This window comes from Protopterus annectens, chromosome 2.part2 (genome assembly GCF_019279795.1).
Source record: "Protopterus annectens isolate FY-2018-M chromosome 2.part2, PAN1.0, whole genome shotgun sequence".
Lineage (NCBI taxonomy): Eukaryota > Metazoa > Chordata > Ceratodontiformes > Protopteridae > Protopterus > Protopterus annectens.
In genome coordinates this window covers 764,366,400-764,391,681 of record NC_056730.1, presented here as the reverse complement: position 1 = coordinate 764,391,681, position 25,282 = coordinate 764,366,400, and positions in this window count along the sequence as shown.

Here is a 25,282-nt window from a genome sequence, read left to right as displayed (position 1 = left end):
AATTATTTAGAAAAGGACAAGTTTAAGCATAGCTGACCATGGTTGCGCAGCCCACCATTGTGCTTAGCAGTGCTTAAATGTAGTGGAGAGATATATGTAAAAGTATAACAGCATTTCACATGGCCATGTAGCTGAATGGTTAGAGTGCCAACCTTATGTGCAGTAGATACAGGACTCAAATACACAGGCAGGTTATTTTGCAAATACACAGTATGAGGCATCTTTTAAATCCCAATTAAATTTTGTTTGGTTACACAGACAGGTTATTAAATTTAGTTTGCAAATACACATTTATGAGCAGTACTATTAAACCTTGATTGAATTTTGTATGAATACAAAGACAGGGTATAAACCATTTATGTTGCAAATACACAGTTATGAGAAGTATGTGTGAACACTTGATGAAATAATGTATGTATGCACAGACATGTTATTAAACATTTTATTTTACAATAACACAATTATGAAATGTATTATTAAATCCTGCTTTGCTGCACTTAGCTAAGCTCTGCAAAGCACAGCTATGCCTAGCCAAGCACTGCTTAAACAAGAAATGTTTTAGTAGGGCTTAGCTTGTTTGCCCATTGATTAGCGGTGCGAAGCACCATGAAGCAATGCCCATTTAAGCATTGTTCAGCAAAGCTAAGCTGGTTTGTGCACTGCTAAGCATTGCTAAGCATTGCCAGTTTAAGCATGGCTCAGCTGAGCTCAGCAGGTTTGCACGGTGCTAAGCAAAGTGCAGCATTTTTAAAAATAGCCCAATTGTGGTAAAGGGTGAAAAAACAGGCTTATTTCATTGAAACGAGAATTCAGCAGAACCAGTTGGAGTTTGACCTGGAGCTATGGCAGTGGCAGGTGAATGGGTGCATGCATCTCTCTGGGCACAGTGGTGGGGTATTCTGGACTCCAGGATCATGGTTGGACTCCTTGTAAATTACCATGATGTCCAGCTACTGCAGGGCCAGTACAGAGATTTGAGTACAAATCAGAGGCCTGCGACCACCTGGCATGAGATCTCACCAGTGCAACTGCTATCTCCCACACAGGTTAGCAGGTGCATCATTATTATGATGACCTGAAGGAGATCTTTTGGCAACCTGGGTCCATGATGCTAGAGATGGGAATGCCCCATCAGTTTGTAAGCATTGTTATCATCATTTTACCAAATTCTATTCTGAATGTGTGATAGACAGGTACACAGTGGTGTGTTTCTCTCCCCACAGCTGCAGAGAAGAGAGCTTGCAACCTGGAGGCCCACGCAGGACACCTGGCCAGGCTGTGCCATGAATGTGCTGAGTACAGATGTATCTTCTAATCTATAGTCATATAAACAAGAAAGAATAAATTAGCAGCAGCAAGTAGGTATATTCAGTTTTGATTGTACTGCAATGAATGTGGTCATAGACCTGGACTGATATAAATGAGTAATGCCAGGTACAGTTCAATAAAGATGGAAGCATGAAACCTGATAATGTTAATGAAATAAAGTTTCTACTGCATTAATAATGTTAAGGAAATAAAGTTTTACTGCATTAATAATGTTAAGGATATAAAGTTTCTACTGCATTAATAATGTTAAGGAAATAAAGTTTCTACTGCATTAATTGTGGAATTATAGCTGTATTGCAACACCTGCATTATATGAACTGTTCATCAATAAAGACTGTAGACATATACCAATCACCTCATGAAATCACTCCTAATAAAGCTGTGTTGTGCAATATGTGTGCCTTTTGGGCTGTTGGCCATGAAATCGAGTATAACATCTGCTGTGAAGTAAAAAAAGGAATAATACCACTAATTGACCAAAAGTTAGCTAATAAAGAGTGTTTTGCTAAACTGTTGATATGGAGCTGTACTACAAGATATAATGCATTATGATGTTTGTTCTGTACTAAGATTTGAACCAATAATACGAACGGCCAAAGAATAGTGTGTATCTCAAGATTGTCTTTTGTTAACCATTGCATTTCAGCTATGTGCATTCCTGCTCTTAGGTATACTGCTGCAGGCAAGTATGAAACTGTAATAGCTGTAGACTGCAAATATACCATCTGCAACTGTATATGGGTCAGGTAGCCAACCCATCACTCCAATATGGTCTGTACACATCACACATAGTCCCACCCACTTGAGGTTAATTGTCTACATCTGCATTCCATGTATTAATGCACAGTTCATCTACTATCTCTGTCATGCATGAATCTCATGCATGTGTGTTCAAGTGTCACTGCAGTCTTGTATAACACTCTACCTCTATTACCAGGTCATATTTTATTACCAGGTGAGCTCTATGCACATATCAGTCAATCTATATGTAGCAGTGGCTCAGTAGCTCAATTTGATAAATGCTAGGTGTAATGTACATTTTGTCACACACAGACCAGGGTTTGAATTCAGTGACAAGTACTACTAAATGGTTATAGAAACAGCTATGTATTGGTAACAGATGTTCTCTCCACATGAATTATAGGTAAATAAATGGCTATAGTAGCTGTTCCAATGGGTTAACTGATAACATTCCTTAATTTGTAAGAAAATGTGTTTAAATACAGCTACTATAAAATACTATACTTGTGGAATACTGAAACTTTTATTTTGGCTGTTTGTTAAATTTTTATTTTGTCTATTTCTGTTAAAATGATTTTATCTTGTCTATTTCTGTTTAACCTTATTGTAATATTGTGGAGGTTTTCTCCCTGGGCCTCCGCTGAAAAAGGGCTACTCAGTTCAGTCAGACAATCCCGGTCAACAAATGTAAAATAAATAATAAATACATTAATAATTTGTGTGTTCAGATGTACCAGAGTGTTAACAGCATTGCTCAGTAAGGCGATAAGACATCAGTTAATAATGTCAACAAGTACAATACTAATAGAAGTTAATAAAATAAATAAAACTGTTTAATCCTGGTACAGTTGTATACCTGGTGTGTCTGTGAATGTCTGCTGATAGTCTAACCCCATGCTTGCCAAGGACGGCATGATAGGTAAACTGTACTGTGCACGATATATGTCTCTCAAGTGTCACACTGTCAAAGACTGTGATCACTGATGCCAAATCCCTTGTACTCAGATTTATCATCCACTTGAGTCATGTCAATAGTACAGTCACACTACATCAGTCCACAGTGCACCTTGGTAGTCATATATGTCCCCTGACATATAATAGTCTCCTGTAGTTGTGTACCTGTAGATGTTACAGCTTCGCCCATATTGTCCCATGTAGATAGCTTGAGAGGTATGTAGGTACTACAGAAGCTATCGGGTACTTGTATACATAAAGTAAGAGCAGCCCTATAGTGGATATAAGAAGACTGTTGCAAACAATATAGCCTATACTGGTAATAATGGAATGTATTTCTCTCTCCCCCCACCCCTTATCTGCATCATAACTTATTATTGTTATTCATCAGGTATGGTTTACTTTTAACATATGTTGTTCTCAAAACGTTATGTTGGGCCTTGTGTTTTATTATTCTTATGTATTACAATGGTTACATACTAGCATACCTTGTTGAATTACCTGTTGTTGGCCTTATTCCATAGCTGTTACTGGCATGCTGTTACAATGCTGACTGTTATCCCACTTATCGCTGTGTCCCATATGCTATGCAATGCTATGTTATTGGGTTATTTGAAATGTCCTGGCATGCTGTTATAACTAACTAAATTTTCTGTTCATTACTAACTATACACTTTGAAAAACCTCAACACCATTGTTTGACTAGGCAGGCCGGTTCCAGGTGATCAGCTTACCCTACATCAGTCAGCCATGGCACCAGGTCCAAGCATGTCTGGGACCAAACCTGGTGCTGTTCCCTCTGCTAGAACCCATGCAAGGGATGGGTCCCCCCAGGAACAGGTGTGGAGGGGGAGTTGTCACCCAGCAACAGCTACCAGGGATGGTGCGCAGGATCATGCACTCATGGTTATGAGGACTGCTTGCACCGGATTGAGGGCAGACTGGCAAACCTGGAGGGGCAAGGTGGCCCCAGTGCCCAGTCCCCAGCACAGCCACCTTTGGGGCAGTGAAGGAGCAGTGTTGACTGCTCATGGGTGGAGAGCTTAGTCTCACTACTGCAGTCTGGGGACACATGTTTCTCTGATTCCTCAACACGCTCCCTGTCCAAGGTGTTTACCCCCTCATGTGTCATACACCTCCCTTGTATGCTGTCTTGTCTGTTTGCAAATGCAACCTCTCCTACCCAACTTACCTCCCCACACATGCCTATATCCCTTTCCTAACATTCCAGTCTCACCTTAAAAAAGGGCACATGTCCCACAAAAAAAATATCGCTCCATGCATAGCTCTCCATTTCACCAACATGTACACTGCACACAGTCGATTATTACATCAATTAATCAACACAGTTCTGTCGCCCTCACCCGTCTCTGGGATGTGAGTCTCCAAATTCCAAATTCTCTACAACTTGCACAGTTGTTGCTGTACAAGAAATGGAGAGCTATGGTCCTTTACTACACCTGTCCTGCACATCCCTACCTGCATTTCACATTGTTTTCCCCTGCTTGCCCCTATTTCACCACTTTCCTATTACCACTTTTTTTTTCTTTTTTGGAATTAGCGTGGGTTTAAGCAGAGCTAGGTGGTGAGGCATGCTGTGCAAACCCACTTAAAAGTGCTTTAATAACCTTCTGTGTTTCTGACACTGTTAGGCACATCTGCAGAATAATTACCACTGTCAAGTCTCAAACCCAGGACCCTGTCAACTTCAGCATAGTGCATTTGCCCACTAGGCCACTCAGCCCCAAAGGAGAACAGGTGTTTCCATAAATATATCCTGACTGCCAATGCACTTCAATTACATGCTCATCAATACAACAAATAATTGACTGAGTCCTGCAATTTTAACCAGAACCAGTTGCTGTTACTCCATTCACTGCTACCCATGTTACCATGTCAAAGGCCTGTAGGTTGGGACACACTGCACAAATATGTATAGGCTGCCTAAATGTCACCTACCGCTCTCTGAATGGCACTATTATATAACATATGTACTGATGTGCAAGCCTCACCTGGACTGTTATGGGTACCCTCACCCTGGATATGCTGTAACAACAGAGCTGACACTGTTCCCTCACTGACACATACAGCTTGGTGTCCTCCGATGTGTTCACACTCCCTGACTCCTGGGCAAAATGCAGGAGCTGCAACCTGCAGCATATGTGGCAGTATGTTCAGCTACCTGCTACAGACCTACCATACCTCACAATGACCTAGAACAAGGGATCCACGCAACTCCCATACATAAAGAGTGAGGTGGCAAAGGTCAAGTGACAGGGACATATGTCACAGTCTTCCCCTACAAATATACACAGCTGATAGATGAGTAGCTACTGCAGCAGCATGCATATTCTGATGAATATGACGTATGACATTCACATCTGTCTTCCTCTTTACTGCCCTCAACCCACATTGTTTAACAGTAAACTGCCACATATTCAGAAAGTCTTTTCACAATAGCCAAATATAGCATGCAAAACTGTGGACATACCACATAAACCCCAACAGTGGATAGTAATTTTACTTACCATCTGTGATGATGTAGTCTCCACACCTCCATAATGTCCATCTTACAGACTAGGAAAGGGACCAGGGCCTACATGAAGGCCTTAAATATAGCGCTGTTGTGCCATGCCATTGGCTAATGAAAGTTCAACCCAGCTGTTCTGGATGCAAGTAGCAAGTCTGAGCCACAGATTGCTGCACAGGCAGCCACCTGTTCATGAGCATTACTTATAAAAAACAAGCAGCTGCCTATGGTAAACAGGCCTGTGACTTGCTTTACAAAGACATACTGCAATATCACTAGCATTATTCTTCAGGATTTCTGCACAAGATGGAGTACAGTACTCTACCAGGTATGTAGTAGAAGTCCTCATGTAATGGGATGCAGATGGGAGGATGTAGTTATGGGGAACAGGGATTACAACAGTAGGCCTGTAGAACATATATTGGAATGTCATGTTTCTGATATTCCAACATGACAGCACACACAGGCTTCCCTATCAACTCTGCCTGCTGTGATGTAGATCACAGCTCTGGCCCTCTGAGTCCTCCCTACAATGGTCGGCTCCTGTGTAAATGCTATTGGATTGTGTGTTAGACAATAGTGACAGTAAGTAATGGTGGACACAGCTGGCATATCACATGATATACTGTCATTCAGCTCCTCTCAGTCTGTGAATGTCACACAGTAATAGTTCAATGTACAGGTGTCCCTGACTGTCCCTGATGTACTTAGGCTGGGTCTCTGTGTACATGACATCTGTATATCATCACTTGAGAGCTATGGCTAGCATACCTGGTGACCCCCTCCAGCAGGACGTTAGGTGATAGCCAGTAGTACTGGAGGGACACAGGTCTGACCTCAGCAACAGAGTGTACTTATTGAGCATACAAAGTAAGGGAATGAATACAGCATCAGATATTACTATATCATAACTGTTTTCTGAGCATTCAGGTGTGTGACAGCCAGATTCCCCACAGTCTGAGAACAACCTACTATCCAGCCATTTGTCAGGTATCCACATTTGTCTGGCAGAGGTTCCACGTATATCAGGCACATGTACACATTCAACAAACATCTGTGTACTGCAGAAGTTGAACACCTACAGGGAAGGTAACCTATAGTAGATTTGCAGTGCTGTCTGTCATTGTGTCACATGGATGTTGCTGGACTGTCCCATATACTTGTATTGTAGTAACACTCACCTATTTGTCGGATTGTGGCTGTATGACATGGTACTGGGACATCACCCATATGGGACACACCAAAGTAGATGGCATTGATGGGACTGGAGACATAACAACACATTCTGTCACAGCAAACAGGACCATAACCAGTATTCATAGGGTCACAGGATCATAGGAGGTTACTAGGCTATTGGCCCTGAAGCCCTTATAAGTCTCGCCAAGAGTTTAGCCCATGTTTATACAAGTCAGCAGCCAATGCTCCAGTACAACAGGGACATGAGTGGAATCCCAAGGGTGTATTTTCTGTTTCCCATCCAGTTATCCAGCTTGGGCATAAAAAGGAGTAAAGATGTACTCTGCTTGATGTGGAGAGGGAGTCCATTCCACAGATGGGGGAGTCCCTGGGACACGAATCTGTCCTGCCAACAAGTCCTGTATGTCGCAGACCAGGTTGAGGGCGCATGTGCGGGTTACTCAAGTGGAGCTTGACTTGCAGATGTGCAGCAGTCCCATCAAGGTGGAGTCTGTGATCATCTTGTATGCCAAACAGAGGTCACCTCTGAGGAGTCTGTATGAAATTGAGTAGAGGGATAGGTCTTTTAGCCTATTTGTGTATGACAGATGTTTGAGGCCCTGGATTCTCCTCATGAGGAACCTGTGTGGTCTCTCTAGCTGTTGCATGTGTTTTGTGAGGTACATGCCGAAACGGACATTGTAGTCAATAATGGCCCTTATGAGGGAAGAATACAGGAATGTTATGACCTCCTTGTCCCCGGATGAGATGCCCTTACTTATGAGGTGGGCCATGTAGAAGGCTTTCTGTACAATGGAAGCAACAGGTTGGTCAAAAGTCAGATTGCTATCAACCTGTGTGCCCAAATCCCTCATGACTCCTTATCCCTGGATGAGATGCCCTTACTTATGAGGTGGGCCATGTAGAAGGCTTTCCGTACAACTGAAGCAACATGGTGGTCAAAAATCAGGTTGCTACCAACCTGTGTGCCCAAATCCCTCACTGATTGGGTGCTTAGGACTTTATTAATGTGATAATTTGTGGGGATGTCACTCTCCCCAAAAGGGATGATGATGCAGTTTATGGTATTCAGCTTGAGGCCATGTTTCTGGCATTAGTCATTTGTCTGAGTGAGATCCTCTTGGAGGATGTCCACATCACTAGGGGATTTATTGACAGTACCCGTCATGCAGTCATCTGGAAACATGGTCAGCCATAGTCCACTGTTTTTTCCCTGCACACCAGAAAAGTATATTCCCAAATAACAGAGCCCCCAAGACAGAACCCTGGGGTATGCCACTTCTTAACGGGTCTACTGCTTGCAGTGGCTTCCACTATTTTGACTACCTGGGTACTATCAGTGAGCCAGTTTGCTACCCATCTGGTAACATATGGATTGATGCCTAGTTGAGTGAGTTTATCTATTCTGGGTGAACAGGGAATAGTGTCAAAGGCTTTGGCCAGGTCAAAGTAGGAGGTGTGCACTGTCTTCCCCTCATCCATGGCTTTGTGACTGTCTCAAAGATGTCAACCAAAGTTAACAGACATGATCTTCCTATGACAAAGCCAAACTTTGTGGGATTGAGTGTTTGGAGGTTGTCAATGTCCTTGTTAATGAGGTTCATGATAATCGGTTCCATGACCTTGCAGATCAGGATAGTTAGGCTGATGAGTATAATTCCCAGGATTGGTGGATGCACCACCTTTGTGCAAATGGACAGTGGCTGACTTCCACTCAGCTGGTACAAAGCCAGTACACAGGCTTTGAATAGGGTGCCTAATGGTGCTCCAAGTTCTCACCTAAGTTCATGTAGGATGCAGACTGGGATGTTATCAGGTCCCATGGAGGCTGTATTTCTTGCCTTTGAGAGAGCAATGATGACCTGTTCCCTAGATAATAAGGGGAAGGGTTCAGGTAATGGGGATGTCCAGGTCTACTGATGGGGGGACAGAGGGGTGAATTTTTCACTGACACTGTCAGCCAACAAGTTTCCTATATCATTTGTATATGTGGTGTCCTTGACCATCACTTCTGAACAGATCTGGGTGCTTCCTTTTAGGTTGCGGACATATTTGAAGAAGGACTTAGGATTATCTGTAGTAGATGTTGAAGTTTGCGTTGGAGGATTTCATTAGTGCACTTATTTGCTTGTTTAGGCTAAGGAGACATTGCTTCCAATTGAGCACCTGCTCCTTCTTGGTCTTGGACAGCATTTTTTTCTTCTTGTTATAGAGTTTATTTTTTGCAGATGTCCACCAGCTGGTTTACTTATCCTTGCAGAGGATGATTTAGTCCTGTAAGGTATTCCTAATTCCATGCATCCATATAAATGCTTGTATAGTGATTTGGTGCTGTTTTGGATATTGTTGTCAGTTCCTACAGAGGGCAGGGGGCTGTGAAGCTCTTTATATCATCCCTCAGGAGGCTGTAATCAATTTTTGAGAAGTTTTTATGTCTGACCCTAGCTAGATGGGTATTGTGGTAGATGGTGAATTTGAAAGTGACTGCTTTATGGTCGGATTTTACCAGGGAGGCTGATACAGTAGGGTTGCTGCAATGGTTTCTCATGTTTAATAGCAAGTCCAAGATATTTTCACCTCTTGTGTGGGTATCAACTATCTGTTCCAAGGTATTTGTATTGACAAAATTGTTGACTCTTTGGGCTTTTGTGTTCTGTCATGAGTAGTTCTTTCAATCTACGTTTGGGTAGTTAAAGTCACCCAGGATCAGGGTAAAGTGTTGAATCCTGATAGAGTTGAACAGGTCCATGTAGGCAGAATGGGCATCTTGAGTCAGATTTGGGGACCAGTAGCTAGCTATGATTTGAATAGGTGTCTTGTCACTAGTTAACTGCACCTGGAGTGTCTCTTGTGTGTCATACTGTTTGACTAGCCTGAAGGTGTGTATGTCTGATATATTTGAAACTCCACCTCCTTTGGCTTTACTGCCCACAGTTTGAGGTCTGAATGCATGATATGATTGGTAACCAGGTAAGGCTGGGGTCCTCTCCACAGCTGTGAACCAGGTTTCTGTGACTGCACAGATGGCAGCATTTTTCAGGGTTAAGAATGCTTGCAATGAGTGCAGTTTCATGTTTAGACTCTTAGCGTTTAGCAGCATGACCTTTAATTTCTGTTTGGTTGACATTTTTATGTTGGTAGTTTTAACCTCATAACTTTTCCTAAAAGGCATTATGGGGGAGGCAAGAACCTTTGGAGAAGCCTGAAGCCCAGGTGAGACTGATGTAAGCCATCTCTGGCAAAGCATTGTGGTCTGTCGATCATATCTTCCTAGGCTGTCTGGTACCGGATCCTCCTGGAATGGCACCAGAAATTAAGCCAATTGTTAAACTCAATCATTTCCTATTTGTATTGAGGCATCATTCTGGATGGTGGAAGAATGCTGCTTTAGGCTAGGGACATACCTGCCTTGGACACATAATCAGTGAGCTCAATCATATCTCTCATCATATAGTCCAGGGAGGTATGTCTCAATTCATTCATGCAACAAGAACTATGACAGAGTCATAACAGTACCTGTTGGTGAAAGACTTCAGTGCATATGTCATATGACAGATTCTGGCACCTGATGCACAACTATCCATGACTTTCTCCTTATCCAGGCTGGTGAGAGGCACATTTGTGTGTCTCACAATGAAGTCTCCTATGACTAATATGTTTGGTTTACAGTGAAGCCTTACTGGCTGTGAGACACAGGTGTGTGGACTATGCAAGGTATGTGATGTGGAGGGCTGTGGAGATCACGTGTGTTTTTGCCTCAGAGGTCTCCTTCTTTTGGGTATGTTTATCCTGAGGACCTCTGCATATGAGGGTGTGTTTTGTGCAGGTGTGGATGATGTCTGAGTTGTAGTGATTTTGTTGACAACCTTTTCGGTGACAGATATACTGGCTTGAGAGTGAGCAAGCATGGAGTCTAGGTTCCTAATGTAATTGTGTTCCTATGTGGTGGTAGTAGATGGTTGTCCATGTACATGGGGCAGTTGCTACACTGTGTCAGGATACCCGTATCAACCAGACTGGCAGGAGAAACTGTATGACATTGTCCATTCATATTTGTCAGAATCTGAGTGGAGAAAGGCCAGGGAGACTTAAGGGTTGGGCCTAAAGCCCAAGTACTTAAACCAAAATGTAAGAGGCTTAAAATAACACTTACAATTTATACAGGCTATAAACAAGCAGCAATACATGCAACATAAAAGATGCAGTTGAACACTTTAGAGAACAATGAGCAAGTAACAGGAAAAAGCAAGATGAGGAGGAAAATTCAAGATGTATTGCCACTATGTTGCTGATAGCCACATACTGTGTTAATAGGTGGTGGGGTATCATTTGAGAGTTAGCAGAGGATAATGCTGGCCAGTTTGGATGTGCTGGGTGTGTACATAGTGTAGAGCAATTTATGTGGTCCTGTGATGTGTCCCTCTCTTCTTATCTTTCAGAAACGATGTGCAGATAGAGGCAATCACCTTTTTCTGCTGCCAAAGATGACGTGATCCTGGATGGCCTCAGACTGCATCACAACATACTCCTCTCCAGGAGTTGCTAGAATTAGGAGCAATGTGCTGAACTGTGGGCTGGCCTCATTGCATCAGTAAACCAAGTAGGGCTACAGGAAAGGAGTTATGAGCAGTTCCAACACTGGGTGATCAACATGATAAATGTTGCATGGCAAAGGGCTGCTGCTGTAGCCAGGGACCATGCTGCCACTAGTGGAGGGCCTGCAGGAGAACAACCACTCTCAGCCACAGAGGAGTTCCTGGCAAACCTGGGATCAACCACCAGCTCGCAAGCATCCATCACCCCATTAGTTGTGGAGGTGGGTGGCACAGCTTCCACAGCAGGGGAATGTCCAGGTAAGCCTCCTGTGTTCAGCACAGTAATACTGTAGCAGTCATTGTGGCAGCCTCTGCTTACCAGTACACGGGTATCAGGTCAATCTGCATTTGGGGAGTTGTTTGTAATGCATACTTGTGCACACATGCTCAGAATGTCAGCAATGTGGGCAGTACCACTGTTCTTACTGTACATGTTGATATACACACATATTATCCTGTAACAATGGCACATTTGTGTTTGCTGACAAAAACTCTCCCTCACATCTCCATAGGTACATCAGATGTAGCCAGAGTCCAAATCCTGTAGCCAGTGAGTGTGAAGCTCTTTTGGAATTGTTCATATAATATCCTAATAATGTTAAGGGCTGCTAGTTTGTTGTTGATAGAACTGTTACACTTAGCCAGAGTACAATACTGGTATGCTCAGTTTTGGAGGGGTACACTGCAGTCCATTGAATTGGTAGCCATAGTGAGGCAAAGGTGAAGTTGTTGAATCTGTCCCATGGGTTGACATCCCACTTCCTCCATCAATGTCCCTGCACACAGTCAGTATGCCCACACATACCCAGTCCCTTGCAGCCACAGACAACGGACAGTCAGAGTGCAGCTGCATTGAACAGGAGAATGTGGCAACTATGGCATCTGTGACAGCAGACACTAGCCATAGCCAGAGTGCTGGTGAGGTCCCAAACAGGCAGATTGACAGGAGTGCTCAAAGGAGGACTGCTACACACCCACCACCTGTCACAGACGTCACATCACGAGTCACTCAATGCTTGTTTCAGTCCATCATGGAGGCATAGGCACATTCTGAATGCAACATCAGATGGATGCTCAGGATCATGGATGCATCACAATCTGGCATCCGTAACTCCATCCACAACACTGGTGACATCATACATCCTTTCACTGATGTAGTGAACAGATAGTGGGGTGAGACATTGTCGGTCATTAACTACACATTGTCCATGCTAGAACATGTGGTGGGAGTAGGGCATTGGACATGTGGCCATAGGTCAGCAACAACATCTGCTGAGAGTCCACATGGCCATCCATACTCATGTTCCCATAGTGGCAGTACCTCCATCACTACAAAAATGAGGGTGCTGTCCACACCACAACATAGCAGGCCATGGGCACATGGTTCTGGGTGGTCCCATGAGGGACATGGGCCCAGTAGACACCAGTCACTGTCAATGACTAATACTGCATCTGACCCTGGGCATGGTGGTGCCAGTGTCACTCCTGGCAGAACCAGTTCCTGTGTTCATGGCTGGAGTCAGTGAACTGTCCAGTCTGGCATGTATGGTCCACTGCTGTCCAACATACCCATGTGTAGGGTTAGCACATGGCTTGGTTGTGTACACGCACATACTCATATGTCCGTGTCACATACAGATCACCAACAGACGCATATGACACCTCTCCATGGCCCAGCTGACCACCACTCCTTCCTGACTCCCGCACATGATGTCAACTGTTTGGTACAGCCTTGGCCTCTGGCACGTCACACCACACCCTGTGCATGTAATGATACCAGTGCCACATCCCTGCCATCCATAACACTGATGCAGGGATAGGCAAATACATGCCTGATGCACAGGGTGATTATAATACATTACATGACATTTGTTTACCGTGGTTCTGTTATGCCATGACAGGTGCTGTCAGCATGTACACATTAACGTGTTTGTTCTTTTGTTGCATGATGTTAGATTGGTGGATGTGTTGCAGAGTGACAGGTATTTTTCAGAGCTTTGTAGGTTTCTGTTGCAAGGGTTTGAGTGATTACACTGGCAAGACTTGGTGGCAATACAGTGACTCAGGATGACATGGTAGCAAAGCAGAAATATGGCATCAGCAAGGTAAGGCTTTATATGTGCATGGTTACCTAGGTGCTTCTGCACAGAGCAGTGTGTCAGGGGCAATGGTGCAGACAACATAATCTTGCATGCATACCCGTGCCTTGTCACATGTACGTGTACGTGTCACCTGGGTGTTCTGTACCTACAAGTATAAGTGGTGGCAGATAGCATTTATACCTAGGTAGATGTGGGCTATTTAGGGGAAGCAAGTATTTACAGGGCCTTAAAATGTATAACCATTGCACACACATAGGCAAGACAGACACGCTGCTGCAAGGGGGTATGGTTATAAACACAAATGTTCACAGAGTTGCCCTTTCTGAGATTAGAACCCCTATCTGTCTAGTAGTTTATATTATAGTACTAAGTAGTTATCAGATGTGCCATGGAGCTTACATATTTTGGAAAAGTTTGCCACTGCTAAGGTGGATGACATCAACAGGTCCTGTAAAGGAGGCCAATGGGGAGTTGACACGGCCTCAAAATGTGTAACCATTGCACACAGATAGGCACACTGCCTCAAGGGGATATATTTATGCACACACACACACACACACACACACACACACACACACACACACACACACACACACACACACACACACACACACACACACACACACACACACACACACACACACACACACACACACACACACACACAGTTGCCCTTTCTGAGATTAGAACCCTTGCCTATCTAGTAGCATATACTATAACACTAAGTACTTATCGCATGCTCCACAGAGCTTATGCAGTTTGGAAATGTTTGCCACTGCTGTTAAGGTGGATAACATCGGCAGCTGTTGGCAGGGAGGCCACTGTTATGGAGCACACTAATCACAGCCCCATAAAATGATTGACCATTGCATAGACATAGGCCTGATGGGCATGTCTGTACTTCTTTATGGGTAATATCTACATGCACACACATACACAAGGTGGCTGATGGCAGATTAGAAGGTCTTCTTACCTACTATTACATGCTGCAGCTCACAGTACTAGTAGCATATGCCACTGGTTACATTTGGTGTATAAGTGGCTGCAGGATTACATCACTCTGTACCTTTATGTGGATATATATATATATATATATATATATATATATATATATATATATATATATGTGTGTGTGTGTGTGTGTGTGTGTGTGTGTGTGTGTGTGTAATCTGTTACCTATATATATATATATATATATATATATATATATATATATATATATATATATATATATTTAACTATAGATATATGTGCAACATACTAATAGATTAGGGTAATCATGTCTGAGGGGGGTAGGGCGAGACAGATACATATACATTGCTGTCTGTATGCACAGAGATATATTCACATCTCAGTTCTATAGGCAGAGACATCAGACATGGGATGACACTAGTTAAGTGTAAGAGCATGCCCAATGTAGCCATCAGTAATTCCAAGGTGAATCCAGGCCAGACCTACCTGTACTCCAGTCCGGGATTTTGTGTGCTACAGCCATTTGACTGCTGCACCTGATTCAATAGTCCAGCAGCTCCCTGATATTATGTCCAAGGCCTTCCCCGGCTGTGAGCTGCACATAATATTTGTGTCATACCTAGGTTATGTACAGATTGTAAAAGACTGCACAGAGTTTTGCATCATATGTTTGGTACATCTTACATAGCATTATGATTTTCTGGTACATCAGTGGCAATTCATTAAAGATTGATGATAGAAACTGATGAGAGACATTTGAGTTAGTGACTGCATACACAGCAGGGAACCTTTGCTTCTGCATGACCTGTTATTCGCTGCACATTCTACATTTGTCTGGCCAGTAGTTGATCCAGCTTCTTATATGTCGGATTTTGTACTGCTCCTGTTCATGGCTGTGTCCATATTTCCTGCTCTAGGTAGTTGTAGGTATGCTGTGACTGGGGTACATGATGTAACAGCACACACAGGGTTACAGACTTCACACCACTGACTGTACATGTTTAGCAGGATGTCCAGCATTCTGACCCCTTATGTCTTCACTGTTCCTCTGATAGTTGTGTTTTTTTTGGTAATATACTACTACATGGTGCCCAGTGATGTGTTGTAGGTACTGACACCATTACATGAAGGCCTTTACATCCTGCTGCTACTCTGACTTTTTTCAACCTGATGTTATACTAGCCATCTTCTAGGTTACTCAGAGCATGTGTAATGTCCATGGCTGTGGCCCCCTGTCCCTCCATTATTTCTGGCTTTGTCCAGCTTTCCTGCAGTAACAAATAGTGAAATATTAACAGTCTGTGGGGCTCCTACCATAGGAGTACCTCTCATGCAAAATTGTAGATGCAGCCTGCTTCAAACCATGAATGCCATCAACTGTGCTACTGTATGTAGTGCACTAAGCAACACCAGCCATCAGAAAGTGAAGTTTAATTCCTGACACTATCAGCATCAGACGGACATACACTTTGACCCCTTGAGGAAATAGAATATGCTGCCAGGTTGTTTTGGAGAGCCCTTGGATTGTGTGGTCTGCTGCTATAACTTTGCAATCATACTGACTATTACTGCAGTTATGTGGGAACATGGCTGTGTTGGGGTAGGGGACTCTAGCATTGACAATCATGCATCTACCCTATGACCCCACTGTTTGGCAATTTCATTGCATAGTGCAGTAGGTTGTGCTGCTTGTGGCCTACTGCATATTATGGGGAAGCCAGTATTGGACACAGAGTTCCTGTTGTCCCACATAGCTATTAGTTCTCTGCAGGTAGCCCAGTAGCCCACTCTATTTCCTTGCATACATGTAGCAGGTCCATACATATGCTACCATAGTCTAGTACCCTTTACATTTGTTGTAAAGAAAAGTGATTTACCTTGTGCCTGTAGCAGTTAAGATAACAGTCCTTCAGGGCTGACTCTGTCAGATGCATGCAGTATGCAGCCAATACATGGTAAGGTACAGGTTGTGTGGTGTGGGTGGAATTCATTTTACTATGTATGTGAGTCAGAGTAAGGTGTCAGTCCCTAGGACCTTAGGTTGTCAGAACATTTGCTGTGCATTTCCTCTTTGCCAAGGCCAGGGCATACTGGGCATGCCTACACCTGCCTACAGGGACAGGCTAATGGGGTTCCTCCTCCAAGTCCCCATGTGGCTGTGGGGACCTTGGCACTGGTGGGGGGGGCTGTGTGTCCTTTCCCTGTGATGTTCTTGCTGCAGCTGTTTCCACAGGACCATATTGTGTAGCCTGGCACATACTGTGAAAAATCTGTGCACATGTGGTTGGTGACTACTGCAAGGCTCCACCGACTATATCGAAGCAGAGGAACCATGACTCGAGCAGCCCAAACACACACTCTTTCATGTTCCTAGTTTGTGTGTGTGCCTCAGTATGGCATTGTTCGGTAGGTGTGTGTGCACTTCTGATGGAAGTCATCATCTAAAGTTCCAGTGTGTAGCCAGCATCCCCCAGTAGTTGGCCATATGGGATGCCCCCCCTGGCAAATATCTAGTACAGCTGTGATGTGTGCCAGATATGGGAGTTGTGATAACTGCCAGGGCTGCCGGCACACACACTCATGCTAATGCCCTGCGCATTGCACACAGCCTGGCATTTGATGGAGTGATACCTCTTTTGGTTGGTGTAGACTCTACCCTCCTCACCATGTGGTGCTTTGATATGCACATGATTGCAATCTATGGCACCCAGTACCTTAGGGTAGTGTGCTACATGGTGGAAGAAATACATACTTCTGGCCCTCTCCTCAAAGGTGAAGGGGAAAATAAATGTGTTCATTGACATGTGTTTACATGGCAGTCAGCAGCTGGTGGAGGACCCTGGATGCTTATGGCTATGACACCCCCATCATGCCCCCATTTAGTCTTTGAAAAGTTCTTGTAGCTAATATTCTGAGTGCTACATATACCTTTGTTTCCACTGGGATGGGTTCCCCTCTGTTGGCTCTGGATCTGAGTTGAGGACATTAGAGTTCAGTGAGTTCTTGTAGTATGTCCCTGTCCACACTGTAGTGCTCTACAATCTCCAGCTGATGTTGCCCCAGGAAGGTTACCCTGGGTCTGAACACTCTTCTCCTTTTCAGTCTTCATCTATTGTCAGCAGCAGCCGCTGCACTGCCCTCAGCCTCTAGGACATACAGATGTAGCAGAGCAGCTCCTAGCATTCTGTCAGTTAAGATTCCCAAGTGTGTACTCCAATGGTTCAGAGTATGTGGGAAAAATCAGATTGTAGGGTGTATATATACTTTATAGTGGTGGGCTGCAGATGCAGCCTGTGTGATTGGCTAACTGTAATGCATTCCACCTGTTAGGTATATCACTGAAGGGTTTAAATGGTCCAGTGTCTGTGGAACAGGGCTTAACAGTAATTTATACATGATTGGCTTTCTCAGGCTATTATCTTTATTTCTTTAAATACCTTCCTTGCTAAGCACTGTGGTGTGGTGCGCAAACCCTCACCACTAGTATAAACACTGCTTAGCTGCACTGGACACACAGTTCTGCTTAGCCAAGCTGAGTGGAGCAGAAACGGGTGCTGCTAAGCTCCAATCTGCTTAGACATAATGTGACACACCCCTTTTGATGTCAGCTACCTCTTCTGTTGACACCAACTTGGTTCAGGGGCTACACCAATTTTATCTACAGACATAGTAGCCCAATTTTGCTATTCAGTAACCCCAGTTCATTTGCATATTGATCAGTGCACACAAGCTGGATACTTCACTATTCTAGGGCCTGCTTCCTTAGCAATCACTGAAATCTAGCATTGTACATACTGCTTGCAGGGCCCTATAATGCATTCATCTCACGTATGTCTTGTTTTTGTATGTTAGAATTTTTAATATTTTTTTTTTGCATAACTGCATGTCTGTGCACCATTGCTTGGCATACAAACGTGATATGGATATTAAAAAATATATATTATTTTGCATTATTTTTTGCACATACATGGAATAGTTTTGCACATATCTGCCCCTAATATGCAATCCCTGACCTTCTAATTGGGCTTTTACAGCCCCTGTTCAATTTTTGCTTTCTTGTACAAGGTAATTTTCTGTGTACACTTTGGACACCAACACTTGGTCAACACGCTACCTATCTGCTTGTTGGATCACTCCAGTGCCCTTATTTGACCTCATTTGCATGAAATTTCCTCCTTATGGGATGATTTGCATTCCGCAGACACTTCTGTGTCCAAACACTCATGCATGCCCCTCAACTCTGTTTATTGGATCACTCGGCTGCTGGTTTCCATGTTAGATCCATGCCACTCTGCCTACACAGAAAATCACTCTGTTTAGGCTTTATTGAATTCTACAATTTATCTTGTTTTTATATAAAATTAAGTGGAATAACATTAATAAAATTTGGAATGTGCTGGATTAGAGCCCTGACAAACCTGTAGTGTTGCCATGAACTTAGACCTTTTGCCACAGGGAAAGCTAGGCAGCAATCCTATTTTTTTACACTCATTACTGTCTAGAGTGCTGGCAGCATGTTTGCTTGCAGGAAGATGGAACAAGTAACATTGTATCTTTTTTGCAAGTTATAATGTATCTTTATTGCCTGCAGATGTTGTGAATCTAAAGGTGTTGTGTATGAATGCTGTCCGCCATGCAACACTGCTTAACATGTTTGCGTGAAGGAAGGCAAAACAAGTAACAATGTATCTTTTTTTGTCTGCAGCAGTAAGCCATGTTTGCTCACAGGATAGAATTGTACAAATGAGACAGGCAAAGACCAAAATACCTTATTATTGTAAAACAAATTGTTATTAAATTTTATAATAAAACAAACAAAAAAATGGGACTTGAACCATGGTCTACCTATCCTGTGAGCTGTGTGTCTTAACATGTTTACAAGGTGTGCTACACACACGGTTGATTTGCACTTTTAATTTATGCTGTCTTTATCATGCAAGCTGCTGACCGCTGCTCAATAGCACTAAGTGAAATTGCACTTCTTAAGGCAACTTCCATTAAGTTAAAAATATTTACACATTTCACCATGTGTGCACTAAGCTGCTCGCCATGCAAATGTTAATATTAATTAAAAAAAATAACACATTAGAGATGTTTACACAGATTTGGATTTGAACTATCAGACTAATGAAATTGCAAAACACAGTGGGAGTATGTTATCTCATCTTGCCACAGAAACTAATTTGCAACAGGAAAACCAAATTGTGTGCATACAAGCAATTCCCTTTCTTCAACAGTATTAACAAGACAAAGCACTTGTGCACTCACATTTGTTTGCACGTTTGGCTTACATATTCAGTGCAATGACTGATCACACAACCATTTATGAATATGTTTGCACCAAGGCAGCTCTGTCTTCTCTTTGTATGGTGCTCATTCTTCTCTTACCTGTGATGTATGCTCAGAAATGCAGTGTATTTTGTATTCTAGTCCTGTAACTGTATGATAAAAAATACTTGACAGAGTAAAACATTTATTAGCACAGGCAAGATAATCTGTCTGTTACAGCACAGACATGATAAATGCATGCTGTTTAGTTCCATTTAAAAGCATGCTACAGTTACTTCTACACTTTGCAAGTGTCTCCCGAGTGACACACCCACTGCAGGTAAGGTAGTCTGAATTGCTGCTGTGTCTTCCAAACAGTGCTGTAGAATCTACACTATATTTGCAGCTGATACACAAAGTCAAAAGCTTGGTATTCAGCAATTCAAATGAATTTACACCCCATGTGCATCTTCGCCATGCACAAAGGTCTGAATCTACACTATAAAAAGTAAACAGTGTTGCTAGGGAAGCCAAAGGTGAGGAGACTTGTGTATTTCTATTCCTTTGAAGGTCATTTATCTGCAGAGAGGGCTTCTAATTTTAAGGTATGCTTGTGTTATTATAGATTTTGTAACATGTTACAAAACAATTTATATATATCCAGGTGAAAATGAAACTTTTATCTGTATGCACTTCTTATACTTCACTGTTGGCATAGGCATTTTTGGCAGACATGTACATTTCTAAGATAAACAGGTTATTAACTTTCATTGCAAGTGTTATTGTTAAAACTGGATTTTACAATCTGCCTATACCATTGGAAATAAATGGTAATGTACATGTCATTCACACAAGTGTTAGGCTTCTGAGATGGCCCAGAGACAACTACAGGGGTTTGAGATGTGACTGGCAATCATAAACTGGTTACTCTGTTGTAAACGTGTATACGTTCTGATAATTGTGTGAAAAACATAAATACCAATGTAATTCTGTGGTATTCCTTGGTTTGCACAAACCTTTATTTGTTTTTTGTTTTTAGGGTGGGGGAGCCTCCTATCATTTGTGTGCTGCAAAAACAAAAGTTGTGTTTCTAGTGCTTTTCTGATGAAAATGTACAGGCATCTTAATATTTCAGTGAGAAACATAATACAAATTAGTTAAATGGTATTCCTTGCTTTGGATAAACCTTGGGTTTTGTTGGGGGGAAGTTGAGGCAACCACATAATCTTCAGTTTAATAACTGAAATGTCTCTTGTCAATGCTTAATGTTGACAAATGTAACTAAGCAATACTTAGGTGATGATGTATTGTAACCTTCTCTATTTTATGTCACATAGGATTATGGTACTCAGGCTTACAAATCCATGTAAATCCCCTTTCAGTAACTGTGAGAATAAAGTCATAATATAGGCTTTCAGGCACCATGGTACCTTTCTGTTTGAGAAAGGACACGTGGATATGGCTGCAGGAATGCAGATTTGGAACCTGTTAGTGAATGATGTTATTGCAGTAGGGGGTCACGCCAGGAATTATGATCAGATGCATCATTGAACCACTGATATTGTTTCATCAGCTCAGAGGAGAGCAGCTGCAGTTGCATGAGAAGAGCTGGTTACAGAGGGTGGTCCTGCTACTGGGAAACCATTGAAAATAAATGAAGCATTCCAGTCCACTGTGAGACATCCTGACAGCTCAGTGGAAACTGCACATCAACATGTGATTGATGTCGGTGCTGATGTGTCTGAAAGGGCAACTATGTCCCAGGAGCAGCTTCCAGGTAAACTTACATATAGCAAGCTTAAGATTTGCTTATATGGTAAAATATATAATTTCAGTAAGACTTGCTGGGGAATTTGTTTTTTCTGTACCTATTGTTAAGTTAATATACTTATCAGAAATAATTGTCCATTACACATGTGCTGTGGGTGGACATTTCAGTCATCCACGTTTCAGTTGCAACTATTTCTTACAGGATATACAGGCAAGTGTGTATTTACTGTCCCCTTGTGTTAGTCCCATTATGATTGCTAATTGCCAGCTTTCCCTTTCTTCGTTTCTTCCAGGACCATCCTCCCTATAAAGTGTGGAGACATCTTCACATGACAAGTAAATGTTTTTTTGTTTCATGATGACCATTCTTCAGATAATATATACATTTATCTGTATGTGTGAGGTGGGTGTGATAAGTGTTTGTATTGTTATACCATCTATGATAGTGTGATCAGTGTTACTTTGTTAGCATATATATTTTTTTAATATTTAGTGTAGCATTAATTTAGTTTCTGTGTTTGTTGCTTGTTATCACAGGTAATACTGACAGTGACTTTTAGGACTCCTACCACCTGATGTCAGAGTACTGTTAGTCTCTGATGAAGATGATGCCCAAACAGAGGCACAGTTTTGGGTTGGAGGCCAGAGGTTGAATTTGACACTGAGGTTGATATTCAGCCATTCCGTGTACTTCCACCAGACATGGTCAGTATGTATAAGCATACCCATTCCACTGAGCCCTCAGATATTGGGCAGGAGGAGGATGAAACACTTGATTAGGGTAGTTTGGTTGCTGTGGCTTCAGTGCTGGTTGATTGCCATGTGGGAGGGTTGGTAAGGGTGCTCGGAGGAGGCCTGCTGTCCACCCTCCACCTGATCCTGGTGTGTCTTTATGTGCCACTCGACATATGTTTAGGATCATTATGGAGGCACAGAAACATACCACTAGGATCTCTGTGGACATGCATAGGGTTGTAGATGTGGTACAAGCTGACACAGGTGACTGCCACATCTGTGTGGTCAATTCAATGGAGTGGATAAATGACACAATGGAATGGGCAGTGTTTGTGATGGAATATCTGCTGGGAGAGGAACAGCATCCACATGGCTGTAGGTCAACAGCATCATCTGCTATTAGATAACATGGCTGTGCCCAGTCCCAGTCCCACAGTGGCACTACTTCCACTGCTCCATCAGTGGTTGAGGTGTCCACACCCAGATACGGTAGGCCACAGGGCAAAGGTCCTGGGCATAGTCATGAGGAGAGCTGTTCTAACAGACATCAGTCATGTTCAGGTAGGACCAGCACATCTGATCATGAGCATGGATGTGCCAGTGCAACTCCAGGCAGAGGCAATTCTCCCAGTTGGCTCACACTTGTCCAACATGCCAGGATGTAGAGCTAGCACAGAGCTTGGCTGTATTCTTGCAGACTCTCTCACACACACATTTCACCTCAAATACCCATACAGACACACATGTATAACAGGTACATGAGCCATTCTTGAGGCTTGCAGCTCATTCTGTCTCATTGGCCATGTGATAATTATCTAAATTTCCACCTGCCTGTCTGTTTTACTCCAACACACTCATTACTTTGGTGTCAGGCTTGACATCCTGCCCCCACCCCCACCCCTGACACAAACAGCACCCTGTGGAAATGATGATAACTGTGCCATCTCCTTGTTTCTTCATTTGGATTCAGGGATACATATATGTATTTTTATGGTGCTCAGGATGGATAGCTGACTGAGTGCTTAGTGTACCTGTGTTGGTGATGCTATTTTTAAAATTGCAAAGCTGTCTTACAGGTTTTTGTATTTTGTGTATCTTTGCTGCATGAGGAGTATTAGTTGATGAACAGCAGACATCTATTGACATAAGTCAGTTCTGTCACATATAGATGCCACTGTAAGAGTCACACATCTTCTACTTAGGTACATTTGCAAGCAACAGTAACAGTAACAGTATGCTGGGATCTGCCATTCATTTGTGTTCTTACACATTTATTTTCTTGTTCCAGTTTCAACACTCACCTTGACAGTCCGGCAGTTACAACTGTTTTAATTTGGGCCTGACTTTGCGTGAAGCTAGCGGTACTCAGCCATTACATGGCGATGTAAAGATTCTGAGCATTGGCTGTCATAAATTTTACTGTATGTATGTGCATAGGATGAAAGCTGTACCCCTTAGTTGGTCAGTATGTGTGCTATCTATTGCCTCTTGGACAGGGTGAGGGCATATTGTACATGAATATGTCTACCTACACCCACAGTGGCTAATGGTTCCCCCTCTGAATCCTCACCTGCATCTAGCTGTGGTGACCTTGCCAGTGGTAGTTGAATGTGTGCCCTTTCCCCTTGTTATTGCTGTTGAAGCTGCTTTCTCAGGATAATATTGTATAGGATAGCACAGACAGTGAAAATGTTAGCACAAGTTCTGGGATTGTACTGCAGTGCTCCCCTGATGTATCTAGTCATCAGAACTATGACTTCAGCAGCCCATATACGTGGTCTATGATATTTCTTGTTTGACTGTGTGCCTCATTACAGCTTTCTTCTGTGGATTTGTGGGCATTTCTGATGGGAATTATCAGCCATGGTTCAAGTGCATACCCTGCATCCCCATTAAATGACCTTGTGTGATACCCCGCCCCCACAAAATCTGTGGTAGAGCTAAGAGTTGTGCCAGATTTGGGAGTCATTGTAACTACCGGGATTGCCGGTGCACACATTCAGGATCATTCGCTTTGGATTATCGATCACCTGATAGTTAATGGAGTGCAAGTCCTTTCTGTTTATGTAGACCCTTTCCTGTTCTCTGGGTGGTGCTTTAATCACAATGTGCATGCAGTTGGTGGCACTCAAGACTTTAGGGAGGTTTGCTATAGGGTAGAAATATTACATAGCTGTAGCTGTGTCCTCGGAAATACTGGGAAAATATATGTAGTCACTGAGATGCTGTAGCATAACATTCAGGATTTGATGTAGGATCCTAGATGCTGATTCCTGTGCCACAACAAGCATGTCCTCTGTTGGTCTCTGAAAGGTTCCTGTAGCTAAAATTCTAAGTGCTAGACATACCACGGTCTCCACAGGTATTGGTTCCTCATGGTTTACCCTTGCTCTCAGTTGAGGATGGCAGAGGTTGCAGAGTTCCTGTAGTATGTCTCTATCCACCCCGTAGCACTGTAGTATTTCTACCTCATGCAGAAAATAAAAAGTTAAATGATTTCTAAACACTCTTCTCCCTCTCGGACAAGGTCTATTAGCAGCATGTTGGAAATACACATAGAGCAACAGCAGCTCATATATATATATTTTTTTTCATCTAGAGCACTTTCCATGGCTGTATACTAATAGGTTTTGGAATTCGAGGCCAAAACCTGCACTAAGTATATATGATTGCTTTATAGCTTGTTGAATAGATGCTCCATCTTGGATTGGTTGTTTAGCATACAATTCATCTGCTTATGCTGTAATTAGCATGCCATGATGTTTACCAGGTTTGTATGGCTCAACATGGCATGTATAGCCAATTAATGAATACAACTAAGCATGCTACCATACGACGAGCACACAGATTTAGTTAACAGTGTAGTCTTTATTGAATCCAGCCCATTGTGGGCATATAGAATCTCCTAAAGTGCAAATTCTGTCAAGTTCAGAAATATAGGGATGTGTACACACACACACACACACACACACACACACACACACACACACACACTATATATATATATATATATATATATATATATATATATATATATATATATATAATATATATATATATATATATATATATATATATATATATATATA